General features: G+C 33.9%; 1 protein-coding gene across 3 annotated transcripts in view; it reads right to left on the bottom strand.

Moving 5' to 3' along the window:
• Window positions 1–12,073, bottom strand: part of LOC139979222 (thrombospondin type-1 domain-containing protein 4-like) — a 159,777-nt gene that overhangs the window by 41,417 nt on the left and 106,287 nt on the right. The window lies entirely within an intron of this gene.

Here is a 12,073-nt window from a genome sequence, read left to right as displayed (position 1 = left end):
TTCAATCTGTCCTGATATTATTACAGAATATAATTAAATTAGATATGCCAAGTGACAAAAGAGATACCAGTTGTCTCTAGATTCTCTTTGTGATTATAAATAATCAGAATTACAGATGTCTGGCCAGAGAAATATGTCACATTTAACCTTGACCATGGGTTGTCATGGTCAAATTAAGAGTACTAGACAGTTGTCCTTAAATGACCTTGACTTGATCAGTCTCCATGTCTGTTAAAGAATCTGGACATCCTGTTCAAGCAGTGTTAGTGTCTAAATCAATTTCTTCAGTCCTCAGTGAATACAGTAAAATGAGCCTGAGGCAGCTACAGTAACTTAATTATTTGGTCCATCAATCTAAAAAAAAATCACAACTACAGTATGAACTGTTTCCCCGATTGGTAGTGAGGACGGTACTGAAGAACTTAGCAAGCACAGTCTCCTGCTCTTGTGACCTGATTAATTCACTTTGGCTTCGGCTTTGAGTACAACTTTATGCTGCCATGTTGGACGAATCTAACTGTAATAATTTTAAAAACCGTCAACTTTGTTAATGGTGTCACCGTATTGATGGCAATAGATTACATCCAAAATGCCAATTTTCGAAAGTTGAGAATTTCTAAACATTTGTTCTTTTTTATTTTAAATAAAACTTAACCAAATCAGGCTTATGAACAGAATTACAGCAATTAACATGAAATTCATATAGCATTCACTTAATTGTATGAAAATTTTATGTAATAACTAATATTATTATTGCTTTAGTAATGCTGGTTCATCTGCTTGCAATTAAACATTTCTAAGAGCTCTGCAACACAATTTAAGCACATGAACACATACATGACACACAATGCAACTGTCATATCAATTTGTTGCATCTGTTTACAAACAGATGGTTAAATTTTTGAAAACGTTTGAAAAATGCTATTTACTTTACAGATGAACCTAAACAGTCTGCCTTAGGACTACAGTACACCACTATTAACGCAAATAAATGTATGAGCCATGCAGCTCCGGCTTTGGTCTGTTTTACAAATAAGACATTTGGAGAGGAACTTGATATTGTTGTTAACATGTTCCGGTTATAATAATTCATTTAAACACTTTCTATTTTACCTTTATCTTAGGTGAGCAGAAATACCAAGTTTGTAATGTTGTTATATCAAAGAGTATTATTAAAACCTTTAATAAGAGTGACCCTGACTCTAAGTGGTATATATATGTTTATGTAATTAGTAATTTTAGTATTAATGAGATTCAAACAGTTAATTGCTTTAAAATTGTGTAAGAGATGGTATAAATAATATAAATGTTTATGTTGACTGTATACATGTACGGTACATATCAAAGCTACCAGACATGAAAAGCAGAGTCTGGTTTGAAGGTCACAGGAACACATTTGAGACACAATTAATTATAATATGGAGACCATGCACATACAGCTAATTAGATAAGATAAAACAATTGTAATTTACTACAGTGAAATATTGAAAGACCGGTGAAAAAACTGTCATCTGTGTATTTAGTCTATTCAAGGTTTCAATCTATACTGACATGCAGACATTAATTGGATCACTCTTCAGATTTCAACTTTGTTTGCACAGTACATCTGCTAAAATATCCAAGGGTATAATGTTGTTCCTGACTGACACCTCTGGCCAAACAATTATACAGCCACCAACTAAAGGCTGGATATATCGGAGGAGCAACAGCTAGGTTACAATCCTGAGCAGGCCATGGTGTGGTTCAGAGCTATCATAGCCCAAACCCTTCTTTGCTCTTTTCAACTTGTTTATATTTTGTCTGTTAGATCTCTGTTGTTGATTTAAGTAAAAAATCATTTATTACATATGGTAAGATATATAGGATCACAAGATGATCTGATATGTCAAAGACACTGATAATTTCAGTAATTTGATGCAATTAAGCAGCTTTATATCTCAACTGCAAAGTTCAGGGAATATATTTTCAGGCTGATGTATCAACATGCTGTACAAAAGAGACATTCAAATATAGAGAGTCCACACATTAATCACACATAGATGTGACTAGTAATCTCTGACTTACAGATCTCTATCCTTATTAATTTATGTTTACAAATCTAAAGTTGATATGAAAATACAAACACTAAATTATAATACATGAAGGTGTACTTCACTGTGCAGCATTCCATTACACAGCCCTCCCCCCTCCCCTTTCTGTTGTATATTGTTAATTCTCCATATAAACTGTAATCTATTTGCAACCTTTCATTGATTTCACAATCATAGTCATACCTTTCTCTATGAATGGGGACAGCATCAATCTAAATCAGGCAGACAATACTTCAATTGGATCAATTTGATTCAACCCTTTTAATTGTTCAACTCCTATTAATTTCCTCTAATTATCCAATAAAAAGAGAAACTCCTACAGGGTTTCGACTTAATTAAAGAGGTTGATATGTCAGTCAATTTGCAGTCAGGTTGTTGAATGATCCTATGAACAGCTGATGTAAAAAAGCCGAGAGATGTGATTGACCTGGGTAATCCATTACAATGTATATTCACCACCCACGATGGGCTATATGGAATGTGAACCAGTGTCCCTTTTATTCTTCTCCCATTTTAATTCCTATGTTTATTTCATTATCACATTTTGCAAAGTCATGCACTATGATCCCAAATAACTCAAACTAAATCTAATTTGAAAGCACATTATCTGGAAAGAACTGCTGGAGTTATCACATGATGTCACTCAACTCTCACTTACAAGAAAGAGATATTATGACCTATTTCACACTAATGTTTAACCTCACATTTGTCTATAATTCCATAATGGGTGCATAAAATGAGTTTCTAATACAAGATCTGCCAAACAGGTGCACACTGGAGAAGTGAGAGAGCAAATCAAATCATAGCCCTTATGTGTTTTTTCTTTCTTATGTATTATCTCAAGAATTCCCTAAATATGTTCTGACAGAGGAAAGTAAAATATAAAAGAGAGAAAAAAAGGAGTACTGATGAAGGGACTTAGCAGAGGAATGAAGCAATTCATAAGGATTGTTTGGCAATGTGTTAAGAAATATAAATAGTATGAATTAAAGCAATACCATTTATCCTACATTTATTTTGATGCGTTCGACTGAACCTTGCATACAGGTCAAAGGAAAATGTCAAAAGACTTCCACATAAATTCTTAAAACTGACTGATAATTTCGCCGAGACAGTAATTTCAACAACAGGTTTTTTATACATTAATAGTATCCAGTTTTCGCAATCATATTGCGATTAACCTGTGAATAATACCAATGTCTCGGCTCAGACTTCCTTTATTTACAGTGATCCTGTTTACCTTCAACAATTCTCTCTTGACTTTTCTGTCTACTCAGGAAGAATCTGGAAGGAAGGTTCTGAGAGTTTGAATATATTTCTGCTTTAATTTTCAGCTACCCGCGTTATAATTGTATGTTCTGATGTAAATTTCTGGTCTATGTATCTAACTAATACTCAATTTCTTCATAGTTTTCTGAAAAAGCTACTGTACTGTATGTGCTATCAGGTAAAATGTCAGCATCATAACTGTGGAAGCACCACAAAATAAATATTATATTATATGTGGCAGACTTTAATAGTTTAGAGCCATGGATGCTTTTTACTAACTTGGTTTGAACATACAGTAATTGCAACAACTCTGTGAGTTAAATACAATGTAGCTTTTGTTTGGTATGAAAATACTTTGTCAATGTAAGTTATATGCTAATATTATGGTGTAATGTAATGGCTCCACTGCAAGTTTACTGAATTATGCCTGGACATTAATAAAGAAGAACAGAATTAAATGTTATCAGGTTGTCTCAACATGAATATGACAACAAGAGTTTACAAAAGATACTTTTACAAAAAGACCATTTCTAATGACTAAGATTGGGAATTTTACAAGCAAAAATATACAGAAATTTATATGACTCTTATTTAATACAGTTTTACAACATGTATTTACAACATTTATCCAATGAAACAAATGCACAAACAGTTAACAGGGAAAAACTTTGATATGCATATAATTTATAAAATTGTTTACCTAGATACACAAAAGGGTTTAGCTCAACTTAACTGAAACTTTATTGATGAAGAGTATGCTCCTGAGATAGGAATGTATTTATCAATTTTCATAAATGGTTGCTATTTTTTTTTAGTTGTCAAAAAAAATCTGTTTCTTCCTCAGTTTGCCTTAAGCTCCACCTACTAATACTGCTATGTACAAACAATGCATATTACTTCTGTTAACGTCCGCAGAAGCCAAAAAGTGAAAAATAGTTGTTTTGATTAGCTTTAATATTCAGCTTGGGCATCAATTCCCATGCAGAGTAATTGATTGTTAGGTATCAAAATTGCAATTTCCACATGTACATGATGGAGAAAGCAGACCCATTCTTAAATGCCGCATATAGTGACATATATACTGCAAACCCTGTAGCTTAATGCACTTCTAGCTAACTGTATGGAAATATACTTAACTCCAATTGACTGAGCTTAAACTTACAATAAATAATCCAGTTAATTCTCCTGGGATGTACAGTATATGCACATTAAATGCAGACTGTATCACATGCATAAAGTTGTGATTCAGGATTTGACTTTGGTTATTTCTCCTTGAACTTACAGTATATACAGTATATATGCACATCAAATGCAGACTGTACACATGCATAAAGTTGTGATTCGGGAATTGACTTTGCCCAGTTTGGTGGTTCATACTGTAGATCTACCTCTTCCATTTGAACAGTAACAACAAAATGATACAATAGATATAACAGTTCCTTTACCTGTTACTTTCAATTTGGCAACAAATCAACAATTAATGTAATTGAACTGATGGCCTTTTCTTGAAAACTGAGGATTGTTGTAACAATCTAGGCCTACTCTCCTGAGACAATTTGTCTTGTGGAGGGGGAGGAGGAGAGGGAGCTGGAAATATTTTGCTGAGATTGCCTTAAAGTTAAAGTAGATTACAGATATCAAAGATAATTTATTATGTTTTTAACATGAAGAATATTGTAGCCACTCTGTATTATGGAAACATCACAGCCTGCAGTCACCAGTTCCTTGAAATGTCATAAGAACACCTTCATTCTAGCTATCGAGTTCTAAGTCTTTTTAAAGAAATGCTACATGCATCACCCGCCAGACTAGAGTATATACATAAATGCCCAAAAATATCCCATAACCGATACACAGAGGTCAACTGCAATATCTGTCAGTCACAGAGGGAAATCACCAGAAATATTCACAACAGCCATGGACCAAGACATACTCTCTAGGTTTGTAAGACCACCATGCTAGATCTTTACCATATAATAAATATTACAGAATTCTAAACAAATTTATCACCATCAATTTTAGTGTGAACAGATCTTAGTAGATTCCACAAGGTCATTTACCCCTGCCCTCTCAAATTCTCATTGGACTGAAACTTTTAATTAGAATGGATGGCATATTTTATTGCAATGTATACCAGCAGCTGTGCAATTTGACCTTCTGCATTTAAATGTAGTATAATGAACACATACAATCTTGAAACACTAACCAAGAAAAATCATATTTTCTTACAAAGTTCAACTTATTCACAATTATTAGCCCTAATTTATCTAAGATCCAGCTTCGTTTGACAATATAGTTTTATTTCTACCACCTTCTTGTTTTGCTGTAGTTTTTACAAGTTCTTTGTCTGCCATGGGTGGTCACTAGAGCTGTTATTTGTTTCTCTACTGATCAAATTTTCCATCACACAGTTAAATGTCAACAATTATTTTTGTCTAAATTACTTGTGCTATTTCATGTTTTGTAAAATGCCATACCATTTTTCAATATTAATTGAATTGGAATTAAACTCAGCCTACTGTACATATAAACAAATCTATACTAGTGTATTAAGCACATACTATGGCATACATCAGTCATATTATCTTGCATGTGAAAAATACTAAAGCTGAAACATTGGCAATTAATTATCTATAGGTCTACCTGAAATTTTCAAAAAGTATCAAATGAAAACCGATGCAATAGATTATGCTTTGAACTTTGCTTCATTCAAAAAATATTTTGATAATGCAGATGAAGGAGAAATTATTGATGGAAAAGCCACTTTTAAGTCTACCGAAGGTGACATTGTTTCATTACCTCATTAATTCAGTCACCTGTGCTACTGTATCATTATCGAGAGCAACTTTGATAAGCCTGTGACAGTCATGTGACTCATTCATAGCAGCAGGGTGTACGTTACACTGCAGGAGATCTTAAATGTGACAACATTTCTACAAGAGCTCTTAAATTATTGCTGTCAGCTTTGGAAACTGTTCTAATGTTGAAAATAATGTGCTGATTTGATGACTTAATATATCATTATGTAGGAGATAAAGAAAATTAACAAAACCACAAATCAAATGGGACAGGCAAAAAAAAATGCTTATAAGAATGGAACAAGGACGTACAGTGTTAGGGTGGAGGGAACTATGAGTATTCTTTCTAATTTGAATTGTAACATTCTAATATCCTGATCTACAAGAACTGTATCCTTTGATACAATATGACAATCACATTGCAACCTTCATAATGAAAACCATATGTCATGATTTGTGAAAATACAACATTGTCAAGGTGAAACAAAATTTCATGTTTGTAACATATCCAAATATTCTTTTTTCTCTTGATAATTCCTTGGAATGATTGACACGCACAATACCCTTCTGTATAATTTACAGTTAATTTGTCATAAATTTTAAAAGCAAAGGATATCTAAACCATCCCCAAGGAAGATGGTATGATAGCTAAAACTAGAACATCAGGTCAATATATTAAAAGTGAAGCCTTCATGTCCCATTATATGTATAAATTTATTTATACAGAAAAAGAAAGAAAAATGTGGGGGGTAGAGGGTTGGGAGCTGGGGATTGAGAGAGTGACAGGTCATACTTTTGTCAACTTTGTCCCTCTTGAGTGACAAACAAGGATCCTTGGTAAAGTTCTGCTATATATTGATAAAGTAGGTAATGAGGTTATCCTATGCATTACCTTAAACATTTTAGAGATCACAAGGATAAGGCACAATGATCATACATCAAAATAATTTGAAAAAAAATAAATCCCAAATCTCAGCCTGAGATTGTGTATTAGCTTCAATTACATTTTTTGTCAGAATTAGGGCTTAAATGTATATATTTAGAATAACCTACACACTAAAAAACTACCTGCCTGGGGGCCATGGTGGTGATAGCTTGTACTTTATGTGAATTTTACCACAGCAATAAGACTTGTATTTAGTTAAGACTTAAATAATCCAAAGGAATGAATTATTGTTTGTCATCATGAAAACAAGGAATGAGACAACAGAACAAAAATTGTTATTCCAAGTAAAGGAAAGGATTTTCAGCAAAATAAAACATGTGGTAAGAACATCAAATGTTAATGCAAAATTATATAAAGTAAAGAGACAATAATAAAGTAAAGAGACAAATTACTTTTAAATTGTACATATCTTAATTTTGATTCAAACAGACTGTACTGAAAAGTTCTTAAAATTGCACATTGTGTTTGCAGTATGTAGCATGTTTATCCTCCACCCCCTCCTCATGCCTCTTGCCCTCCCCCTTATCTTCCCTCCCCCTCAGCTTTGCCCAAGTAAAGGAGACATGTGTTGGTAGTATGGATACATAACAACAAACATTTCCTTTTAACTCTATCATCTGCAATATCAGTGAGCAAATCAATAATGATCACCATTATTTCCAAAGTATTGAAAAAGGCTTTAAATTGACTAAATCTTGTTAAGAATGTAAGAAAATGGTCATTCAATTACAATAACCTATACAAAATGGATCCGGACATTTGAAGTTCAATCAAAACATGCCATTGCAGAATCCTGTATGAGAAGGGAGTCTGACTTTTTATCTTCTCCCTGTGTTTCCTTAAACAGGTTATAGGTAATGATCAATTTCCACCTACATTTAACAATTCCCAATGATAAAGACTTCCATGAATGACCTCATGACATTTATTTAAACATAGTTTAAAGTACCTGTACCATTAAGACTTTGTTGTTCATATAATTTATGTCTTAAGTTACTAGGTAACATTGGTCACTAAAGCAATACATCAGTGTGTCACTGTCATAAACTCTGTTTCTAAAAGTTATACAAATAAACCTGGAATCAAGTCGACATGATAGTTTAACTCTTAAATACCAGTCCTCTCCCCCACCCCCTCCTACCCTCACATTTCCTAATTGTCACATTCTCAAATTAAGTATTATTAACACAAAACAGTTAACACTTGCCATTTGAATTAACTGATATAATCATACATCCCTTTAATGCCTCTAATGCATGTTCTTTAAAGGGACTGTCTACAGAGAATTCAAGAGCCAGGTTTTAGGCCCGGGGACATTTATGTCACAGGGCCTCTTTTTTGTGACTGCATATATTTCTGGCCCCATCTATTTTTGCCCGGACACCCTAACTAACACCAATCCTCCAGCTGTAGACCCTCTCTTCTCAGGTCTGTCTATAGTGACCCCAAATTTGAAAAATTTGCTAGAATAGCCATGAAGCTAATTTGAGCATTTTCTTGCAGCTTCTTGGATCAATAATTCCCATGATATTTACTCCTTTGAGAGACCCTTGTTTCTCAATATCACTATGTATATTAACACTACAGAATTTTGCTCTACATCATTGTGTCCCTTTAAAAAAATTTATGACCAGTATATCTGAACTTGATGCATCATTTCATGTTCAATCAAAATGTAACAGATTAGGACAAGATACTTGAAATGACTTCCAACGAACCAATTGCAACACCTTACCAACCTTTGTCATTTGCACAGATTAACACTTGAGACATGACTGCATAAATTATATACACAACCTACTACAGAGAACCATCATAGTCTGTCCAGGGAGCTGCTACTCTAACACAGCTCCATGGTCTACCCTTGTCTGCTTTATCCTGCCAAAGTGCTACTGAAGTATAATACAGTCTTACAGTGCATACAGTATCACAATATTTGAGATCGTATAGCATAGTAAAGTGAAGTTGGTTTACAATTAGGTGTTATACATTTCATAAGGAAGCTTAGGCCTATAGATCTGAAGAAGATGACTGAAGGACTAATAAAACGATGATATTTTAAAGGTTTCATCAATTCTATGTAAACTATCATGTTTTGTAGATTGTTGTGGATTCCGAAGGATTTCGTAGGATAACATTTCCATACAGTACAAATAATGCAGCAGTTTTCTCTTTAGGGGAGAATTCTGAATTTCTCCAATGAAAGTAATTTCTTTTGTGTTTGCAAGGTCTGCATCAATTTCTGATAATAGTAGTGAACATGATAAAGTTTTACTTTCTGTTTTCCTCTCTTACTAAGTAAAAGACTGATAGTACTCATAATTTAAGCTTTCAAGAGGAGGTGGAGGAGAAGGCAGGAGGGTAAGAGTGGGAGAGAAGGAGAATTTGAATCAAGTACTGTACTTTGACTACATTCCCCATAGTTACAATATTATACAATGTATGATGTGATGTTAAAACTCTGTAATTTCATGTGACAGGGTAATGAATGCTGCCTCTGGCATCAGATCCTAGCATCAGTGGTTTCCCTATTTTATTAAACCTGATTACAAAAATGTATACTATTGTAAACCTAAGGAGTTATTAGAGGAAAGTACAAGTGCGGTACGACTGACTGCGGTTTTAGCAAACAATATCAATACTGCTTCTGTAACCATTCAGCTCTGAAAAGTACATGTCAACCTAAATTAATTCAAACTTAAACAGGACATTCAAAGAAAACAAGACAAGGTTACAGCTCAGCAGCAGACCTTATGAACTAACCACAAAGGTGAAAACATATCAAAAAATTATAAAGCTGTGAAATTTAAAGACTCAACAAGGTTTTCTGAAGTCCCATTAGGGATGAAAAGATCAGCCTTGCAAAAGTTAACACCATGATAACACTGACACCTTATCTTTCTGTTATAATTCCGTATAGAACAAGTTTTATTTGTTAATTTCACAACCGCAAAGGTACCTCCGATTGTAATGATGGGATGGTAATAGTCATTCAAAAACTGAGCACCCCTGCTGGGAAGGGTTTATAACCAACAACTTTATATTTCTTCTTTGCCTTTATCATCAAGAAAGAAATAGGGAAATTACTTTGGAAAATCTCATCCTGCCGACAGGTGCAAACACAAACACTCAATTAACAAGAGACCATGCAAAAAGTTCATTTCAATATTTCACTTACAGGATTCAAGTAATTGCATGACAACAGCTCAAAACAAGAAAAGTAATATGAAAAAGACGGGTGGGGGCAGGTAGGGGCGAATCCTTTTTTGTATGTATAGTTATATATTATTTCACATGATCTTCCAGATTTGTGAAAATGTCTGACTGAGGATCAAGGAGTGCTCACATTTGTGTTGAGGTTAAGGAAGGTTGCTATGGGGGGATGGGGAGGTATAGTAGAAACTTGGTTTGCCAAAGTTTGCTAAGGATTCAATATGGACAATAGCTCAACATATATGTGCAAATGATATTAATAAAAGCAGCGCTGGCTCTTTAAGTTTTAGGTCAACAAGTTGGCGAAACATAAGTCCATGTATTATACTCATACAGCACATATGCTAGATAATTTTCACCAAGTGAAGGTTAATGATCGAGGGGTCATCACGGAATTTGTTGGAAAATTGAAGTTTGAAAATCTTGTAAGTTGATATTGCAATATAGAATTGCTGAATTAAATTTACAATGACCAAAGCATTCAAATGGAGGGGGAGGGGGAACTATCATCCCCTCCCAATCCCACTTCTAAGCCCATAGTAACTACTATTGTATCACAGCCATATTTCACACACTCTAGCCATAACTGGATCACCCCTGAATCCAATACTAGCAAACCGGTGGTCCACACATGTAATACTTGCTTTATTATTTCAGTGACCAATTAAAAGCATTCAATAATTATTTTGCCTTAGTCATTGTTTCTGTTCTGATATCTTTGAACTATATACTGTACATAAATAGAAAAAAAATTAACATTCAAAAATAACGCAAGTCATTTCTGCATCTATAGCCTGTAGCTATATGCGCTCTCTATGGTATTATCCGCATGTGTTGAAGTTTCAGCTAATAAGACTATTAATTTTACACTGAATGATACAAAATGCCACAGGAAATATTGTCTGAAACTCATTTAAATGGCTATATTTTAGTGTGACTAATTTGTTTCTTTCATTAGCTATCCTCATACTACAAGAATTTATTATCTTTCTCTGACTATAATATGGATGATTGGTTTGTGGAAGGTCCCACTTGTTCAATATGTAACATGGATGTTGCTATATTAAGCAAACTATGGTTTTCAAGTTCTTTCTCACACCAGGTTGGAGTTTATCAATGTTTAAAACATATTTAAGTTGTTATAACAATACACTTCAGTAATCCAAAGCCATAACTTCCTGAAAAACATACCACATTTGATTATTATGTTAGGTCTATGGCCTTATCCTGGGATTTCAATTGATATAGATATTACAGGGTACTTCAAATCCCAGCTGGCATCAACCTCCAACTATATGTTTGCTGACTGAAATTCAACAGACATTTACTCAGAACATAGATCAAATACTTATTAATACATGCAGCAATCATTTTGCAGTTTTATTATGACTATTTCCTCTACATAGATCATAGATCAAATAATTATTAATAAATGCAGCAATTATTTTGCAGTTTTGTTATGACTCTTTCCTCAAGTTCAGCAATCAATTGCAAACATCACTTGAACTTTGCTATGTTAACAGTTGCCAGACCTTCCCATATTTAAACAGTTTTGTACTTTTAACCTAAGAAGTAGCTCACCGCTGCAGACAATCCAGTTCCCATTCACACACCACTGTTGTATTGATCTAACTGCTTCACAGCTAACAAACTCCAAAGCTCAGCAGGAGCGCTCTATATGCTTACAGCACAAGAAGTAATTAAAGTAGTATCAAAAGATTCAAGACATTTTAACAGCTGGAGTAGAGATCAATCTT

Source organism: Apostichopus japonicus, chromosome 13, assembly GCF_037975245.1.
Source record: "Apostichopus japonicus isolate 1M-3 chromosome 13, ASM3797524v1, whole genome shotgun sequence".
Lineage (NCBI taxonomy): Eukaryota > Metazoa > Echinodermata > Holothuroidea > Aspidochirotida > Stichopodidae > Apostichopus > Apostichopus japonicus.
Note: the sequence above shows the minus strand (reverse complement) of the source record. Positions and strands in the feature narration are given on the sequence as shown.